Below are 19,770 nucleotides of genomic sequence, written 5' to 3' on the forward strand. Positions count from 1 at the left end.
ACACAAGACAAGACTTGGAGGGCACAGACTTGGAAAATAACTTCAGACTTTATAAACTAGGGCATGGCTGGGGAAAAAAGTCATTATGAAAACTGGGAAACAACTAACAAGTTATAAGTTATAGAATGTTACAGGTTAAATATAGCAATTAGAGACTGAGTAATAAATATTTAAATGAAGACTTTACTACTCTGCTGAAATCTCTCTCTCTCTCTCTCTCTCTCTCTCTCTCTCTCTCTCTCTTTCTCTTGCTCTCTCACACACACATACACGCACACAGCACATATGGACAAGTATAGCTTCTTATATAGCAAGAATACTTATTATCCCAGATTTTTTTCTTAAAGAGTAATAAATACATTTTATAAATGAGAATACCATTATTTCTAAAAAAAAATCCTATTGGTTTATGCAAGTATATTTTTTAAAGAAGTAAATTGTAACATTCCCTTGCTAGCCAAATAGTAATATATTCAGTAATTAATTCAGAATATAATTTTCACCTTCTTTAGTTTCAATAGGCAATAAAGCTTTTTTTTCATTTCTACAAATCAAAACCAACTCCATTAGACATTAAGTATCTTTCCATGTAGTCACAAAATATTCTTGCTATCCTAAGTTCATTCTCATTCTAATTCACTTGGTAAATAATTTGATGAAAAAGGTTTGAGTCTTAAGTATAGAGTAGGTACTTAGATATAATTATAAACAAAATGTTATCATTCTTTGAGAGGAGGTCACAATCCAAGAATGGTTTTGAATTATTTTTTAAGATTAATTACTTTAAGCATCTTTGCATTTTACAAGGTTGAGTGCCCAAGTCAATACTATTAAAATTAAAATGAGTCTGTGACAAATCCAGTTTACTAGCGGGGATTTCTGCATTTTCCACGATCTTCAGTTCCCAAATCTTGTTACAAATATACTGATGGATTAGTCATTGTTCAACTCATCTTAAATAACTTAGTCAATAACAGAGTGTAAGACCATCTCCTAAGAGACAATACCTGTATGCTCCGATCTTGAGAAAACTCTGTCTCATTTAAATACCTGCTGTACTCAGGAGAGAAGGATGAGCCTTCCACAGGGTTTCCTGGTTTGCCAAATGCCCAAGCAGTTCAAAAGACTTGGGACATTTTTCTATAGTCATGTTCTGGTCCCATCAGCCCCCTCTTTCTATGTTTTTACCAAATAATTTAAATAAAACCTTCATGATATAAACACATAATTTTGTTTTCTAAAAACAATGTCCCATAGCAAAACTTCTCGTGTCTCAGGCCTATAATTTTCTAGTGTTGTTTCGTGGTTATTTCTCTTTAGAGAGAGAGTCAGAGACACAGAGACAGAGAGGTAGAGTGAGACAGACATAGAGTGAGACTGAGAGAAAAAAAGAGAGGGAGGCAGAGACATACAGACAGAGTCAGACATAGAGACAGAGACTGGCAGATTAATTTCCTTCTATCAACATGCACATTATGATGAAAGTATGGTAGCAAAACAAGCTTGACCTGTGGTGCCCACCAGGGGATACCCATGCTTTGATAGCTTTGTTCTTTCTCCTTTCTGTTCAGTCCAGAATCCCAGCTCCTGAGATGGTGTCAGTCACATTTAGGGTATGTCTTCCCTCTTGGGTCAAATATCTCTGGAATTAAATCACAGACACTCTCAGAGGTGTGTCTGCTCAGTAATTCTAAATCATAAAAAGTTGAAAATGAAGATCGAGTATTGCATCGCAAATTTTAAATTTTCCAATAAATTATTTTTTGAAAGAGAAATTCTTAACGTATATTAAGCAATTAGTTTCAAGGTATAGTTTCAAGTTATAGGTATAATTTTTTAATTCATTTGTATCAAATAAGTAGCATTCATTAAAAATCATCAAAATTTTCATCGCAAAGCATCCACTTGGATACTGACAGCACACATGCTTTCAACAGAAATAAATTCTAGTTGATTAAATCATTACTTTTCTGGATTCTTTCAAAGACAGAGCTGAGGCGACAATCAAATAACCTGGATTCAAGGAAGAACCAGCCTTTCCAAGGACAAACACATATTCTAAAGTGGGTGCTCTCTGGCAGGTGAATAGATTTTAATAAAAGTAGTTTCATGCAGAGTAGGATTGTATTCAGACCTTCTCAGGCAAATGGAGGATGTACAAGTACACAAAAGCCTTGACTGATATAAAGCACATTCCATTCTCCATAAGAAATATCAGCCAATAATAAAGCATTGGAAATGAGCAAAATGAATTAAAATGGATGTTAAGTTGAGAGATTTACGTCACAGACTAACAAAAAACTACAGACAAGATACTGTAGATACAGCTCAGTGGAAGAGAAGTTGATCAATATATGCAAAGGCTTGTATTTCATTCTGAGAAGAAAAGAAATAAAAAGGAGAAGGAGGAAGAGAAGAGCGAATGGGATAAGGAAGCAGAATGGTGGAGGCAGGAGTACAGTGATAGCGGAACTCGGATGGTAAATATCTTAGAGAATATCTTTTCTGATAAGACAACTTTTGAATCATTGTTGAATATGGCTAAAGTATGAGAGAAATTGCACTATAGACTGGCACATTTCTATAAGACAAGAGAAGCAATGCAAGTGCTCTTTTTAAAATAGCAGAGAAAGAAGAAGCAAAAAGGAGCTACCAAAGTGAAATCAGAATTAAAAAACAATTAATACATCAGGTTTTGCTATAAGAAATATCAATATTTAACAAATCTCTATAATGACTAATTTCAAAGAGAGTGCTTAGAACAACAGCCACAGATAAGACAAAGACTATGAATCTAGACTCTAGAGGCAGTAAAGTCTCCATGGGAGCATGGGAGCCATAGCACATAAATAAATTTCAAAACTTATAAAATGGCAGTTTTTAAAAAGTCTACTAAGATCACAGTGGAAATGATAGATAACTAGATTAGTTATATATGGTTGAATTCACACGGCTGAATTACTGATTCATATTCATACCTTAACTAAAAATCTTTACTAAAAATCAATACAAAAACCTCCAGGTTCACAGTAGGTAAACAGTAATATTTTAATGCAGTCATTTCTTTATATGTATGGGCATTTTGTATGGCTGTTTGACTGTGCACTTTATGCTATAAGGCCTGTGAAGCCCAGAAGAAGGCATCCAATACCTTGGGATTGAATTTACAGCATTGTGATTTACCACGTAGGACCTGAGAGTTGAACCTGGATGTTCTGGAAGATTAGGAATCACTCTTAACTGCTGCACCTTTTCTCCTGCCCCTCAATAGTAATTTTGTCAAATGCAGGAGAATGTATGATCAATTGCACACAAACCTTTCCAGGCAATACAAGAAAAGGTCCTAGAGTCTATTTCCCACCCGTTGTACAAGCAAAGACAATCCTCAGAGAGATACAACATTGACACAACTGTAGACTAAATCTTCCAAATATTCATTAACTGAATATAGTCAAACATAGAAGTTGACACACCATGATGAAGTGGGTTCTAACCCCAAATAAATTACAGGAATTTATTATAATTAACAGTCTAACATATAAAACCTTAATTTTCTCAGAATATTTAAAAAAGTTTAATGAATTTCAACATCCATTAACTATAAAAAATTCTCCATATACCAAAAGAATTATGAATCATATAGAGTAAATTTTAAAAAATAGCTGCAGCTAGTAGTATGGAAAAGAATGATTTTATAAACCTTACTAATGGTAGGAACAATACAGAAATATTTTTATTTTTATTTAGCACTATATTTAAGGGCTTGGGCATAGTCAGTCCATTTTTTAAATTATTTTTAATTGAGTATAATCTTCATTTATATTTCAAATGCTAAAACCTTCCCCCCTCCCTGAAAACCCCCAACCCCTCCTCTCACTTGCTGCCTCCAAGTATATGCCCCTCTACCCACCCAGTCCCACTCCCTACCCTTTGATTTGAGGCATCTATTGAGCCTTCACCAATCATTCATATTTAAAAGCATCAAACTATCAACTGGTACACATATTAACAAATTGCAATCCATGGTTACAAAAGAACCTTATAGATTAATGAAAATGACTGACTGTAAAACTATCAACACTGTGGAATATAAAGTAAGTTTGACTCAAGGCCATATAGCTGCAAAGCTTTCATATTGCATTCTATATTTTCTTGATGCTCTGAAAATGAATTATTTTGATAAAGAAAATATTATGTAGACAACATAGTATATGTTAAACTATAAATATCAGTATATTAAACACAAATTTAAAGGCTGCAAAGAGCAAAAATTTAGATATAAAAATCAATCCACTAAGGAATTCATTTCAAAGAATTACTTGGGGGAGTTTTCAGGGGAGTAAAGAGAAGTGTCATTTACGTTTTGGTTATAATAATGATATAAAGTAAGTATCGGTTTGTCAAATCCTGAACCTATTCATATTTAGTGGATACTCTTGTCTTATTATTTTATTATAATGCTTCTAATTTAAAATGATTAAAATATAATTACATATGTATTTACCTCACCTCAAGATGGTCACATAAGCTTCATATTTCTAGCATCATGCATTCCAAGACAAAGCCATTGCTAAATCCTATGAAAATATTGTTGGATTGTCCAATAAAAATCCACTTTTCCTCTATTATGACTTTTCCAAATGGGTATGTCAAATGAAATTTTCCTTTGTTAGAAATTCAAAAATAAATGGGCAAATATTGGGCTTCCCCACCTCCCCCCAAAAAAATCTTGATTGTTTTTCCATTCAACATTGGCCACAAGCAATCTTTCATGAAAAAAAAAAATTGAGGAATATTGTTAAGTGATTATGGGAAAGCACAGGGTCAAGAGGATTGTTAAGATGTGAGCAGACACACACACTACACATCTCTTGCTATTAAGGATACATGGAAACAAGTCACACAGCAGTGTCAAAGGAAGAAAAGTTGACCATCAAGATCAAAATTTCTTGCATGAGTCCTTGTCAAGAGTTTATGACTTGGCACTGACTTGGAAAATAAAATTGCTAAAAAAGTAATTACTGGATATTGATTTTATCATTCAGATCCAAAACTGATTTTTATCCTCCATATCAAAGCTTTTGAAAATAACACTGATATAATCATTTTTTTCTAATGTGAAATAAAAGTTTAAAAATTATCTCATGTCACATGTTTTATGAAAAAAAGTGATAGTTGTACTTAAAGTGGGTTCTACAAATTATCACACAATTAGAAAATTGATGTTGGTATGATTTTTAAGACTTTTATAAACTTCCCCTATAAGAACTATTGACACCAGCATGTTTCTGAAAACATTGCTGAAATATAAAGTTAGACCATTCTTATAAATTATAAACAAAACCTCTGCAGTCAACAAATAATGGCACAGCATCCACACAGAGAACAATCGTACATAAAGCTTTGTTTTCCAGATATTAAAATACAATAATTACATTTACTATGAAACTTGCTTACTGGGCACGGCCTTTTCCAGCAGTAAGAATTTGTTATCTTAAATTTCACCAAATCTTACAATAGTCAATGCAACATTATGACATTTATTTGCAAAACCTGTCGACTCATCAACCTAGAGAGAAAGTGTGACTTTTCTTGTATTATACAAAATCTCTGTGTAGTGACATGACATGTCCTTGACATGTCACTCACCGAAATGCATGAAAATAAAACCAGCAACACTTCATGCTACAAACTGTCTACACATTTATTCACTGTAAGTGTCCATGTGACATTATTTTCTTTTCTGCTATATAATCCTTTCCTTCTAAGTAATGAGTTTAGTTACTAAAATATCTTGATTATTGAAGCTTTTGACTGAATATAACTTTTCAAATATGAATTTTTTTATCTGGCTGAAAAACATAATACACTTCTAAAATATTCTCTAGTGTTATGTTTCTAATATCTGTGAATTTTGTGTTTGCTTACTTCTATGCTTGTATCTCTAGCTGTAATTTGTTGTATTTTATGATGGAATAAAAAATTCCATCAGGTAATTTTTCCATGTGTTGCCATCTTCAAGTATATTTACATTCAATGGTCACAAATACTTTTAGCAAACAAATGACAGTAAATTATAGTAAAATAATAGTAAAATGATAGTAAAATGATTTAAAATGTAGGTGATCATAAATAAAGAATAAAGCCATCTTAAATATAATTTTAAATTCATTTTCAATTATAACTCACAAACCACATAATTTGCAAAAGTTAAAAGTGTAATACTGATATCAAAAAATCATAGTATGTAAGCAGTCATTTTTTTATAAAAGATAAATAAATCCCTTCAATTTTCTTTTACACTGGCCAAGTATATTTAATCTTATAAATAATGGGAAGCACATAAAGAAACAGTGTTTGAAGCAATTTAGAGGCAAATACTTATATGTCCCACATCCTTCTCATTTAGTTTACAGTTATCAGTGACCTCCATGAAATATGCTAGAAACTTAAGATAAACTGCTGGACATGGATGAGAGATATATATGACAGTGCTGATTGGAAAGCTAAGTCAATACCTACTACTTTCTTTTTTTTTATTTTTTATTTACATTTCAAATGATTTCCCCTTTTCTGGCCCCCCACTCCCCGAAAGTCACATAAGCCCCCTTCCCTTTCCCTGTTCCCCACCCACCCCTTCCCACTTCCCTGTTCTGGTTTTGCCCTATACTGCTACACTGAGTCTTTCCAGAACCAGGGGCCACTCCTCCGTTCTTCTTGTACCTCGTTTGATGTTTGGATTAAGTTTTGGGTACTCCAATTTTCCAGGCTAATATCCAGTTATTAGTGAGTACATACCATGACTGATCTTTTGAGACTGGGTTACCTCACTTAGTATGATGTTCTCCAGCTCCATCCATTTGCCTAAGAATTTCATGAATTCATTTTTTTCTAATAGCTGAATAGTACTCCATTGTGTATATATACCACATTTTTTTGCATCCATTCTTGTGTTGAGGGATACCTGGGTTCTTTCCAGCTTCTGGCTATTATAAATAGGGCTGCTATGAACATAGTAGAGCATGTATCCTTATTACATGCTGGGGAATCCTCTGGGTATGCCCAGGAGTGGTATAGCAGGATATTCTGGAAGTGAGGTGCCCAGATTTTTGAGGAACCATCCAGACTAATTTCCAGAGTGGTTGTACCAATTTGCAACCCCACCAGCAGTGGAGGAGTGTTCCTCTTTCTCCACATCCTCTCCAACACCTGCTGTCTCCTGAACTGGATCTGTGTAAGAAGACTTCAGGGCACAGGCAGTTGCTGGAACCCTGATGGAAGAGACCCTTCCTGGCTCATGGTAGACAGCACTGCTGCCTGTGTGTATGCTTCCCATGTGAAACCTGCAAATGCCTAGCTCTCCAGACCTCTGCTGGGCAATACAGAAGACAAAAAATCTGTTCAAGCTCAACTCAAGATCACTTGACCTTGATTATGACTGCCTGGTGGTACCCTTGAATTTTCGTTCCTTTCCTCCATCCTATCTGCCTGTTCCCCAGATCTGTTACAGCACTCACTGCCTCCTTTCTGATGGGATTGCGAATGGCCAGGGCAGCCACCAGAAACTTCCTGCTCTTACAGGGGAAAATTATGACAATCTGAGGACAACCATTGATTTAGATATAGAACATGGAAACTTCCATCAGTCACCTTTAAGAATCACTGACTTCATTATCAGAAGTAGTACTGCAGAACAGGAGGGCTATGTGCTGCCTTAGCTGAGTGGTGTTGCTTTTTAATAGACCATTCCAGGGTTACTAAAGAGTCAATGGCTAAGATGAAGAAAGGTCTAGCCAAGCAGAAAAGAGAGCAGAATCAGGCTGGTTTAACTCTTCCCCTTATTTAACCACATGCAAAGCCACCCTGTTAAGACTTTTAATTGTCCTCCTGCTATTGTTGACCTTTGGCCCCTACATTTTAGAATGATTGGTCACTTCTTGAGTTCTTTATATATATTGGATATTAGCCCTCTATCTGATGTAGGATTGGTGAAGATCTTTTCCCAATTTGTTGGTTGCCGATTTGTCCTCTTGATGGTGTCCTTTGCCTTACAGAAACTTTGTAATTTTATGAGGTCCCATTTGTCAATTCTTGCTCTTAGAGCATACGCTATTGGTGTTCTGTTCAGAAACTTTCTCCCTGTACCGATGTCCTCAAGGGTCTTCCCCAGTTTCTTTTCTATTAGCTTCAGAGTGTCTGGCTTTATGTGGAGGTCCTTGATCCATTTGGATTTGAGCTTAGTACAAGGAGCCAAGGATGGATCAATTCGCATTCTTCTGCATGCTGACCTCCAGTTGACCCAGCACCATTTGTTGAAAAGGCTATCTTTTTTCCATTGGATGTTTTCAGCCTCTTTGTCGAGGATCAAGTGGCCATAGGTGTGTGGGTTCATTTCTGGATCTTCAATCCTGTTCCATTGATCCTCCTGCCTGTCACTGTACCAATACCATGCCGAACAACCCTATTAAAAAGTGGGGTACAGAGTTAAACAAAGAATTCTCACCTGAAGAACTTCAGATGGCGGAGAAGCATCTTAAAAAATGTTCAACTTCATTAGTCATTAGGGAAATGTAAATCAAAACAACCCTAAGATTTCATCTTACACCAGTCAGAATGGCTAAGATTAAAAATTCAGGAAACAGCAGGTGTTGGAGAGGGTGTGGAGAAAGAGGAACACTCCTCCACTGCTGGTGGGGTTGCAAATTGGTACAACCACTCTGGAAAGCAGTCTGGCGGTTCCTCCGAAAACTGGGCACCTCACTTCCAGAAGATCCTGCTATACCACTCCTGGGCATATACCCAGAGGATTCACCACCATGTAATAAGGATACATGCTCTACTATGTTCTTAGCAGCCCTATTTATAATTGCCAGATGCTGGAAAGAACCCAGGTATCCCTCAACAGAAGAGTGGATGCAAAAAAATGTGGTATATCTACACAATGGAGTACTATTCAGCCATTAGAAACAATGAATTCATGAAATTCTTAGGCAAATGGATGGAACTAGAGAACATCATACTAAGTGAGGTAACCCAGATTCAAAAGGTGAATCATGGTATGCACTCACTAATAAGTGGTTATTAACCTAGAAAACTGGAATACTCAAAACATAATCCACACATCAAATGAGGTACAAGAAGAAAGGAGGAGTGGCCCCTGGTTCTGGAAAGACTCCGTGAAACAGTATTCGGCAAAACCAGAACAGGGAAGTGGGAAGGGGTGGGTGGGAGGACAGGGGAAGAGAAGGGGGCTTACGGGACTTTCGGGGAGTGGGGGGGGGCTAGAAAAGGGGAAATCATTTGAAATGTAAATAAATTATATCGAATAAAAAAATTAAAAAAAAGAATGATTGGTCACTATTGTTAAGAAAGAGATAGGCACAGTACAACAATTATCTTAAAGCAGAAATCAATCCATTCTTATCTTTTTGTACAAAGTTCAAGTCCAAGTGGATCAAGGACCTCCACATAAAACCAGAAACACTGAAACTAATAGAGAAGAATGTGGGGAAGAGCCTCAAGCACATGGGCACAGGAGAAAATTTCCTGAATAGAAAACCAATAGCTTATTCTTTAATATCAATAATTGACAAATGGGACCTCATAAAATTACAAAATTTCTGTAAGGCAAAGGAAACTGTCAATAAGACAAAACGGCAGCCAACAAATTGGGAAAATATCTTTACCAACCCTACATCCAACAGAGGGCTAATATCCAATATATACAAAGAACTCAAGAAGTTAGACTCCAGAGAATCAAATAACCCCATTAAAAATGGGTACAGAGATAAACAAAGAATTCTCAATGGAGGATTATTGGATGGGAAATGAAAATCAAAACAACTCTGATATTTCACCTTATTCCAATCAGAATGGCTATGGTAAAAAAAAAAAAAAAAAAAAAAAAAAAAAAAAAAAAAACTCAGGAGACAGCAAGTGCTGCAGAGAATGTGGAGAAAGAGGAACACTCCTCTACTTCTGGTGGGATTGCAAGCTGATGCAAGCACTCTGGAATTCAGTTTGGCAGTTCCTAAGAAAATTGGGCACAGTAATACTAGAGGACCCTGATATACTCCTGGGCATATACCCAGAGTATTCTCCAGCATGTAATAAGGACACATGCTCTGCTATGTTCTTAGAAGCCTTATTTATAATAGCCAAAGGCTGGAAAGAACCCAGATGTCCCTCAACAGAGGGATGGATACAGAAAATGTGGTATATTTACACAATGGAATACTACTCAGCTACTAAAAACAATGAATTCTTTAAATTCTTGGGCAAATGGATGGAACTAAAAAATGTCATCCTGAGTAAGGTAATCCAATCACAAAAGAACATACATACTCACTGATAAGTGGATATTATCCCAGAAGCTTGGAATACCTAAGATACAATTCACAGATCAAATTAAGCTCAGGAAGTAGGTAGAAGAAAGTATGGATACTCTGGTCCTTCGAAAAAGGGGCACAAAATTCCCACAGGAGGCAATACAGAGGCAAAGTTTTGAGCAGAGTCTAAGAGAAACACCATCCAGATACGTAGTGATCTATCCCATATACAATTTCAACTCAGAGACTATTGAGGATGCCCACAAGAGCTGTATGACAGGAGCAGGATATAGCTGTCACTGTGGAGGCTCTGCCAGTCCATGACAAATACAGATGGGACTCATTCCACCAACCATTGAACTGAGTACAAGGTCCCCAATGGAGGAGCTAGAGAAAGGACCCAAGGAGCTGAAGGGGTTTGCAGCACCATAGGAGGAACAACAATGTGAACCATCCAGTACCCCTAGAGCTCCCAGGGACTAAACCAACAACCAACAAGTACACATGGAGGGACCCATGGTTCTAGATGCATATTCAGCAGAGGATGGCCTTGTTGGACATCAACGGAAGGAGAGGCCCTTGGTCGTGAGAAGGCTAGATGCCCCAGTATAGGCAAATGCCAGGACAAGGAAGCATGAGAGGGTGTATTGGAGAGTAGGGGGAGGAGGAAGGGGTTAATTGACTTTGGGGGGGGGACCTGGAAAGGGGACAACATTTGAAATGTCAATAGAGAATATGTCTAATTAAAAAAAAGAAAAAAGACAAAAAGAAGAATCTAAAATGTGTATCTAAGAAATTCTGAAGAGTACTTGGTGAGTACTTTCTTCATGAAAATTAAAACTAAGTTACAGTTATAAAGGTGATTAAAATTTTTTACAGAAACAGTGGTAGATACACAGAAAAAGTAGGTCTAGAAATAGACCCAAGTACATGTGCAAGTGCATGTCAAACCTATGTGTAGCATTTCAAGCCAACAAGTTGAACAAGCTTTAAAAAACAGGAAGGTGTTACACAATCTGAAAAGAAAATGAACTTGGAATTTTCTTCTTCCTAGATAATGTGCAGATATTTCAAATGACCTAATATATAAAATGAAACCATAAAGAATGATGGGAAATCATGAGAGTATTTAGATTATAATGACACAGAAGAAAATTCCTTGTTATAAGCATAGTATTACAGTGAATTTGACTTATGAAAATTGAAAGCTTGTTGAATCCAGAAAACTATTTTAAATTATAAACCATAAAGTGAGAAGAAATGTTTGCTGTACTACAACACATAACAAATGTTTATTAGATATAAAGAGCATTTGCAAAGCATTAGTAAAGAAGACAGATGATATGCACGTGGAAGGAAAAGCAGGGAAAAAGAAACTTAAGCATATAAAAAGTTCTCAATTCCCTGAATTTAAGAAATTCAATTAAATAAAATTGGGTAAGGATTTTCACTGCTTTGAATAAATTTTGGTTTTATGTATCAATTGTAAAACTATGGAGGTCAGCGCTATTTAAATATGAAAATACGTATTTTCCCTAAATATATAAATTACTGAAACAAAAAGGACATAAAGCATGGTTCTTGCCCTAAAAATTTTATACACTCAAATATATTTACTAACTTGTAAATAAATATAAACTAGTATAGACACACACATACAAAGATAAATACATTGCAAAACTAAGATAAATTATTAATGAGGATTAACAATGTAAAGAGTAAAAATAAATAAATAAAAAAACAAAGTAAAGAGAATGTAGTTGTTTTTTGTGTTGATGTTTGCTTCTGGTATGAGTTTAAACTAATTTTCCATGTGCAATGAATGAAATGATTTGGGGTGCACTATGTAAAAAGTACTTAGGTTATTTCTTGACATGTGATAATAGTTATGTCAAAATGCACATCATTTTTACAATGATGTCAAGAGTAATTTTTATTTATGATATTAGAAAATTAAACAGTTCCATCCCAAAAACTATTTTTAGTGAAAATTTTGAAAAGCATTCTTGAAATGCAAATCACATTATTGCTTTAAAATCCTGTTTAATATCCCACCAAAACTTATTCCTATCTACCTATAAGTCAGTACCCACTTATTATTCACTTTCCTTCCCTGCCCTTTAATATTCTCATCTCTGATGTTTATTACTTTGCCTTTAACTTTACAAATACAATACCATGTATACAAAATGAAATATTACAAAAGATGCTCACTCCATAAGGAGAGGAGAGAGTGGTTAGTGGTTAAGAGCACTAAAGGACATGGCTTTGATGCCCACTACTACATGGGAACTCATAGTCATCTATAACTCTAGCTCCAGAGCATCTGTCACTTGCTCATGGTCCCATGGACAACCGACTTACACATGATTAACAGCTGTACATTCTGACAAAACACCTTTGTCTTAGTTAGAGTTTTACTGCTGTGAACAGACACCATGACTAATGCAAGTTTTATAAAAGACAACATTTAATTGGAACTGACTGGCTTACAGGTTCAGAGGTTCAGTCCATTGTCATCAAGGCAAAACCAAGGCAGCATCCAGGCAGGCATGGTGCAGGAGGAGCTGAGGGTTGTACATCTTTATCCAAAAGAAGTCAGAAACAGACTGGGCATGCTCAAGCATCTAGGAGGAAGATCTCCAAGCCCATCCCCACAGTGACACACTTCCTCCAACAAAGCCACACCTTCTAATAGTGCCATGAGCATATTCAAATCATTACAACCTAAGCATATAAAAATAAGCACAAATGAATTTAATCAAATGCTCATTCTAGCATTGTTGAAAGACTTAAAAAAAAAAAAAAACAATCTCTGGCCTGGTCCACAGGGTATGTGTGTTAGATGGAATCTTTGTTATGCAAAAATAGCATGAATAGTCAGGTGTGAAGCCAATATAGAGGACACTATACACCTACACCACTGTTCATATGTTGGGTGTGTTATCCTCTTTCAGTTTCAGATATCCATTTTTCTGTTAAGTGAATATAATATAGATCTAATCAAAGAGATTGTTTTGTATTTCTTGAGATTCTCAGCAAAATTGAGAAGGGGTTTATGTAATTCAGAGGGAAGAAGGGGTTCAAAAGCAGAGGTTTATAATCCCAGGTTTGTTTTGCCTAAGAGGCTGTCCAAAATTCCTCTATACTGTTTTCTAAAAAACAAAAATCTGATATAAAGGGATGAATTGTACATATTGGTGGCTCATTCTGTGAAGTTTTAAAGTGTGTTTATATTAAATAACATTTAAATCCATTTACACATGTCTGTCTCAAGTAGCATTTTATGATGAAAATTTTAAAACTCATTTTAACATTCTGATGAGTATAGTTACTACACTTGATGCTAGCCAAAAGATTGAGATATTCCCCTCAGGGCTCAGGGAGCAAAGAGGGAGGAGGAAAAAATTTGAGAGCCAATGGAGATGGAAGACACCAAGGAAACAAAGCCTTCTAGACATAATAGACCTGATGCACACATGACCTTACAGAGACTGTTCCAGCAAGCACTGAGGTTAGAAGGGATCTCAGCAGAGGGAAGGTGGATAAAAGCTTTATTCCAAACTCAGAAGTTATCTCCAATTTTTAACCACTGGCAAGGGAAAGTTTAGTTTTACTCTAGCTGAGACTTACTGGGTATGCAGATCACAGTTAAGGTTAGGCTCCAGGCCCAGCAATGATGACCAACATAAAATGAACCCAGAGCTACTTTTGGAGGATGATTTTTATAATGTTTTGTGGGGACATTTTCCCCAACACTCTTTTAATTATATATTATGGTTTCTGATTTTGTGTTTATATAATTTGATGTAATTGTGTGAGTGTGAGTGTGTGTGTGTGTGTGTGTGTGTGTGTGTGTAGAAATGTGGGTCTCTGTGTTGATGTGTTTCTTGTGCTTTTTCCTGGGATCCTTTGTACTTTGTTTGTACCTATTTGTTTTGTTTTGTTTTTTTACTATTCAGATTTTTTGTCTTGCTTCATTGTATTTTATTTCACTATATTTTTTTCTTTTTCTCAGCTGTGTATTTTCTAAAGAGAGAGAGGGCAAGAAAGTGTATGCATTTGGGAGGGTAGATAAGTGGGAAGGATCTGAGAGGAACTGGAGGAAAGGAAACCATAGTTTGAACGTATTGTGTAAAAAAAAAAAAGAGTTTATGTTCAATAAAAAAAAAAGAAATGTACAAAACATTACTGTTACCTAGAGTCACCATATTACCAAAGAAAACACAATTCCTTTTAGTCCTAACAATAATTGAACACTGAAACACTCCCTCCCATCCTCTCTTGTTCTTAACTATCTACTGGCTCTGTATCTACTCCTCTAATTTTTAATTTATTCTGTTAGATTTCACTTATGAATAAAGTCATACTTATTCTGTTTATTTTGATCTAGTCATTACTTATTTCAGTTTATTTCTGTCAATGAATGAATGCATGTTTCCACAAACAGTGGCTTTTGGTTTCATAACTCATTAGCATTCATCATTGTTAGATCACAAGTCCCATACATACTTCTCTTTCTCCTGAAAATCAGGATACATGACCCAAATCATTTCTCTCTCAAGAAAAATCAGAGAACCGCTGTGACTTTGCAACTCTTACAGAGTTGAGTTTCCTTAAAACCCTATAAAGCCTTGAGCAAGCCCAATTTCCCATTACACTCAGCTTTAAGTAAGTCTTCAATTTTAACTTTACATTTACCTAGTGCCTTCTTGCTTGGTGGCTCCCTAAAGTCAGCCTAGGTTATATGTGAAACTTGCCTCCCCAGCCCCAATAACCTGGATGACTCAAATAACTTTTGGTCTTTATATTCAAAGCAGTTCTATTCCTTCGAGATCCTATTACACTGTTTATGGTATGATGCAGTCACTCTTAAAGCACTCTGAAAACTGCAAAGAATTGAAGGTACTTTCCCTTCTGTAATTGTATTTCTAGGGTTTTTTGTTAATCCCTTTTGCTCCCAAATACCTGCAAGGCATTACTGATGCTGCAGCTCACATTAGCTCATAAATAAAGACACAGAGACCTGATATTTTTATTAACAAGATGCAAGCACTAATAGCTTGGCAGACTCTGATATATTCTAACCCTACGAGGCTGCTACTATCTAGTAAAATAGTCCTCTACCTGCACCTGAGTCTTATCTCACTATGGTCCATGGGTGTCCTCAGGCTGCGCACTCATAGTGATATCATGGTGAATCCTCTTGTTACATCCACATGATCTCTCTGCCTTCTTCTCTTCCTTTCCTCTCCATGATATCATTGGGGACCATTGACTGTGATTAGAAACCCCATCCCTATATTTCTTTCCAGCTAATTGGCTGATAAGCTCTTTCATTAACCAATCAGAGGTGATAGAAAACAACTTTTACATAACATGGAGATGAGAGATACTTGACCATAACATCGTCCAGACTGCAACAAGAAGTCTGGGCATAGAAATTGACATCTGAATACAGAGTGCACAAAACCATTCCCCCTGAACTCTTCATGTTAGTCCAATTAAAGGCTCATTATCTTATATTAGTAAATATGCTATAAGAACAATTATGAAAACTTACGTAAAAATTGTACTCAGTCCAGGCCATTTTGTCAACCTTGGAAAAAATACCCTACTGTCTATAATATTTTGGTGAGTTTACAGTTCTGCACTTAAATAACTTTCTGTCAAAACTCGCATTTATAAACCTAAGAATGCCTTCTTAGAATGTAAAATATTTGATCAATTTGTGTTTCAACTCTTGTTTATGCTAAGCATAATCGCAAGTAATTATACGAAGTATAGTTGCCAGAGTATTGCTTTCTATTATTCAACCCCATCAGAGCCCTGAGAAAACACAATATTACCTGACTATGCATAACCTGCAGAAGCTTCCAAAAATATAGAAATAACAGAGGTTGTAGACTGTCTGGACAGTCATGTCCAGGTTTTTCTTTGTCCTTGGAGCATCCATCTTTGTCCATCTGGCCCAGAATATGGCAGATTATTTTCTGTGAAGTAGCAATATTAAAGGACTTGCTTACCTTGACTTTATAAGTCTTGGCAGTCATCTTCCCTGTGTTCTGTTTGTTCAGTTTAGACAGCTTACTGTTAGCAGTCAGGGCATGGATATCTTCTTGCTTGGTGTCTAGAATGCCACAATTGAAGCAAACTTCATATGGAGTTTCTCTGAAGCTCATTATGTTCTTTGATGCAGAATGGTGGTGCTTCCAGAAGCTGACATGTCATTGTCATTAAAAGCCTTTTATTAATAAACCATATTTAAATGACATAGTCTCTCAGGTTTGTGAAGACCATATCTTTGTCTATAGTATATCTGTGTTTGTTTCCAGCTATGTATTCTCTGTTTAACATTTAAAACATCTATAGGAAGCTAAATGAAACTTATTTCTATAATTAACTAATTTAGTATCTACATGACCAATACATTTAATTGATTATTAACTGGCATTTCCTTTTTAAAATTTTTTTGTAAGATTTATTTATTATATGTAAGTACATTGTAGCTATTTTCAGACACACCAGAAGAGTGCATCTGATCTCATTACAGATGGTTGTTAGCTACTGTATGGTTGATGTGATTTGAACTCAGGATTTCCAGAAGATCAGTCTATGCTCTTAATCGCTGAACCAACTATCCAGCCCTTAACTTGCATTTCTTAATTATCCTGAACGTTTTGTAATAGCATCTTTCAAAATGACTAGAACTTCAATATTGTATTTGTAAATGACTTGCAATAGATACAATTCCTTAAACAAGAGTTGAAACACACAAATAAAAACGCATAATACACTTATTGTAAAAATATACTTAATAATGAATTGTAACAAAATAACTTAAGTTTCTATCAATACACAAACTCCATATTGAATGTAAAATATTTGGCTTATTAATGATCTAGGCAGATTAAATAATTAGCAGATCCTTTCTGCCTGTAGTCTTTTATGACTAATTCATAAGTATTGGTCTACCTTATTGGACAAGTTTCCTGCAGACAAGCATAAAGATGAAATTTCATGAATTAATAATGTTTAGATGAATTAATGATTTTTTTTAGAATTCCTGATTTGATTGAAATAATTTAGAAAGTTCAAATAATTTATAGAAAGTTTAACAAGATGGTTTTAGTTGTTTTGCTATAAAGGTATAATAAAGAGAGAATCAAGAATAGAATGTATTTCCTCCTCATAGAATAGTAAGCAAAGTCTGCATGAAAAATGAGAACATGCTTCCATGCATATAAATTGCACTAGGAAGAATAGGCTTAGAACAACTTAATGATCAAGAAAAAAATCATTCTAGGTTAAGTCTAAGAACACAGGTGTTCAATACGATAAAGCAAGGCCATGTAAAACTATGGCTTTGAACTTATAATGAGGGTATAGAATGAAACACTCCTTTGAACTGAACTTATCATCATTTGTAACTCCCTCTTGTGTAACATTTTATCTATGAAGAAATCTTTTTTTTATATGTAGAGAGAACTTTTGTCTTAAAAGCTATATAAAGCTAAAAGCAAGAATAAAAGCTAGGTATAGCCTTTTTCTGCTTCATCCAGTGTGTGTGTGTGTGTGTGTGTGTGTGTGTGTGTGTGTGTGTGTGTGTGTGTTTGAATTTCTCTCCTTTTTCTTTCGCTCTGGTTCACTAAGAGTTAATGAGTTCTAAGCTGCTGTTGGGTATTTTCCTTCAGGCCCAAGTTTCTTTTCTTAATTCCCTGCTGCTATCAGCAGGAGTAAATTCCTAGGAGCTTCTGATCTGCTCCCTAGAACAGTAAGAGAGTGTTAACTGACAGAGCTCATCATCTTTTGACCTCTGCCAGTTCTGAATCCCACCTCAGTACCTGGGTATTAAGGCAGGACCTTTACAAATAATCTACCCTTTTATGCTGCTAATGCTACAGTTCCATCTTTTTCTTTTCATTCCTTCTCCCCACCCTTCCATTATCTCTAGATAGGAAGGAAAGAAGAAAGAAATCTCTGAATCTAACCTCCCTTACTCTGTTTTCTCCCTGACCATTATCAACTTGTATCCAACCCACTTTTAATGATCACAAACATCCATCATCCAATGAATAACTGAAAAACTATACACCCCACCTATTGGGAATGAAGAGTTATTTTCTATAAATCTCTTCCTGCTGGTGGAGATGTTTTCTTTTGGGGTCTCAAAGGAAATTGTGATATTGAAAGTTGGCTATAACAGTTGTTGTTCTGTGTGCTATGAAAGTGCAGGGCTTAAATGAAATCCTGACCAGAACAATCTATGACTCTGGACAATCTAGCTAGCCACTTGAAATTGTCCCAGTTGTAGATTTTTGAGGAAACAGCATTGAGGCAGTCTGAGGTAGGATCAATCAGGATGCTGGAATAAATATATCTCAGTGTCTCAGCATCCTTTTCAGCATCCTCAAGATGAATTTGTCAAGGTTCCTTTAACTTCACTGGAGTCTGTAAAAATATAAGCTTTCACAGGTAATATACATTTTTGCATTAATATATGTATGGAATATATGGTGTGCACATCAGCTAATGATGATTGTTGCTCTCTATTCAAGTAGGGAAGGCATCTGCCTTTCTTTTCAAATTAGTTTGGATCATGTAACCAAACTAATATTAATTTCCATTCCTTCCATTCAAAGGGATGGTAATGATAAGAACTAAGGATTCTGGGGACAGCCAGATTTATTGGCTATGCTTAGCTGAAGTTCTAGCTGGAGACATTTTCATGTCTTAGCCAGTCTCAGAGCTGTTCCCATGTAGAGGGATTCACAATTCATGCTACCTTTCTGTTTGGTCTTCTTGATTACTTGCATGTCTACTGTCAGAAACTTAAGGGGGTCTCCACAAATCAAATATGATTTTTATTCATTTTGAAGGAATCCACAGCTTTCCTGATTGTGGAAACAAATACAAAACCTCTTTCCCAATGTAACATATATCTTTCCTTCCATTTTCTAGTCATAACATATATATGTTGATCTATTTATCAGTCCTTTTAAATATCCAGTAATTTTTATACAGAGATCTTAGAAATTTTATTTCCCCACTTTATAAACATTTCTTTATTTATCTATTTTAAAATGACAAAGACTTAATTATCTTTTGTTTAGTTTTTTTATCAGTAAGAGATAATTTCTATGAGCTATCTCATTAGCCATCTCATTTAATAAGCTAATAGTTCTATTAGTAGTAGCTCTTTCTATAAATTTTGAGAGCCACATTTTGCTGTGCCCTGTTTATGATGTTATCTATGATATCTGTCTCTTCAAATAAAGCTCTTCTTTTGACCAGAATATTCTCCCACTTCAGGTTTTTATGCTATAATCAATGTCATTTTGGCTTCCATTCTAAGATACTCTCTACTATAACAATTATGTATGTGTACTATGCTCTCTTTATCCATCCAACAGTAGAGGGCTTGACTTCTTTACATTTCTTG

The sequence above is a fragment of the Apodemus sylvaticus genome, chromosome 5, assembly GCF_947179515.1.
Source record: "Apodemus sylvaticus chromosome 5, mApoSyl1.1, whole genome shotgun sequence".
In the NCBI taxonomy this organism is placed as follows: Eukaryota; Metazoa; Chordata; class Mammalia; order Rodentia; family Muridae; genus Apodemus; species Apodemus sylvaticus.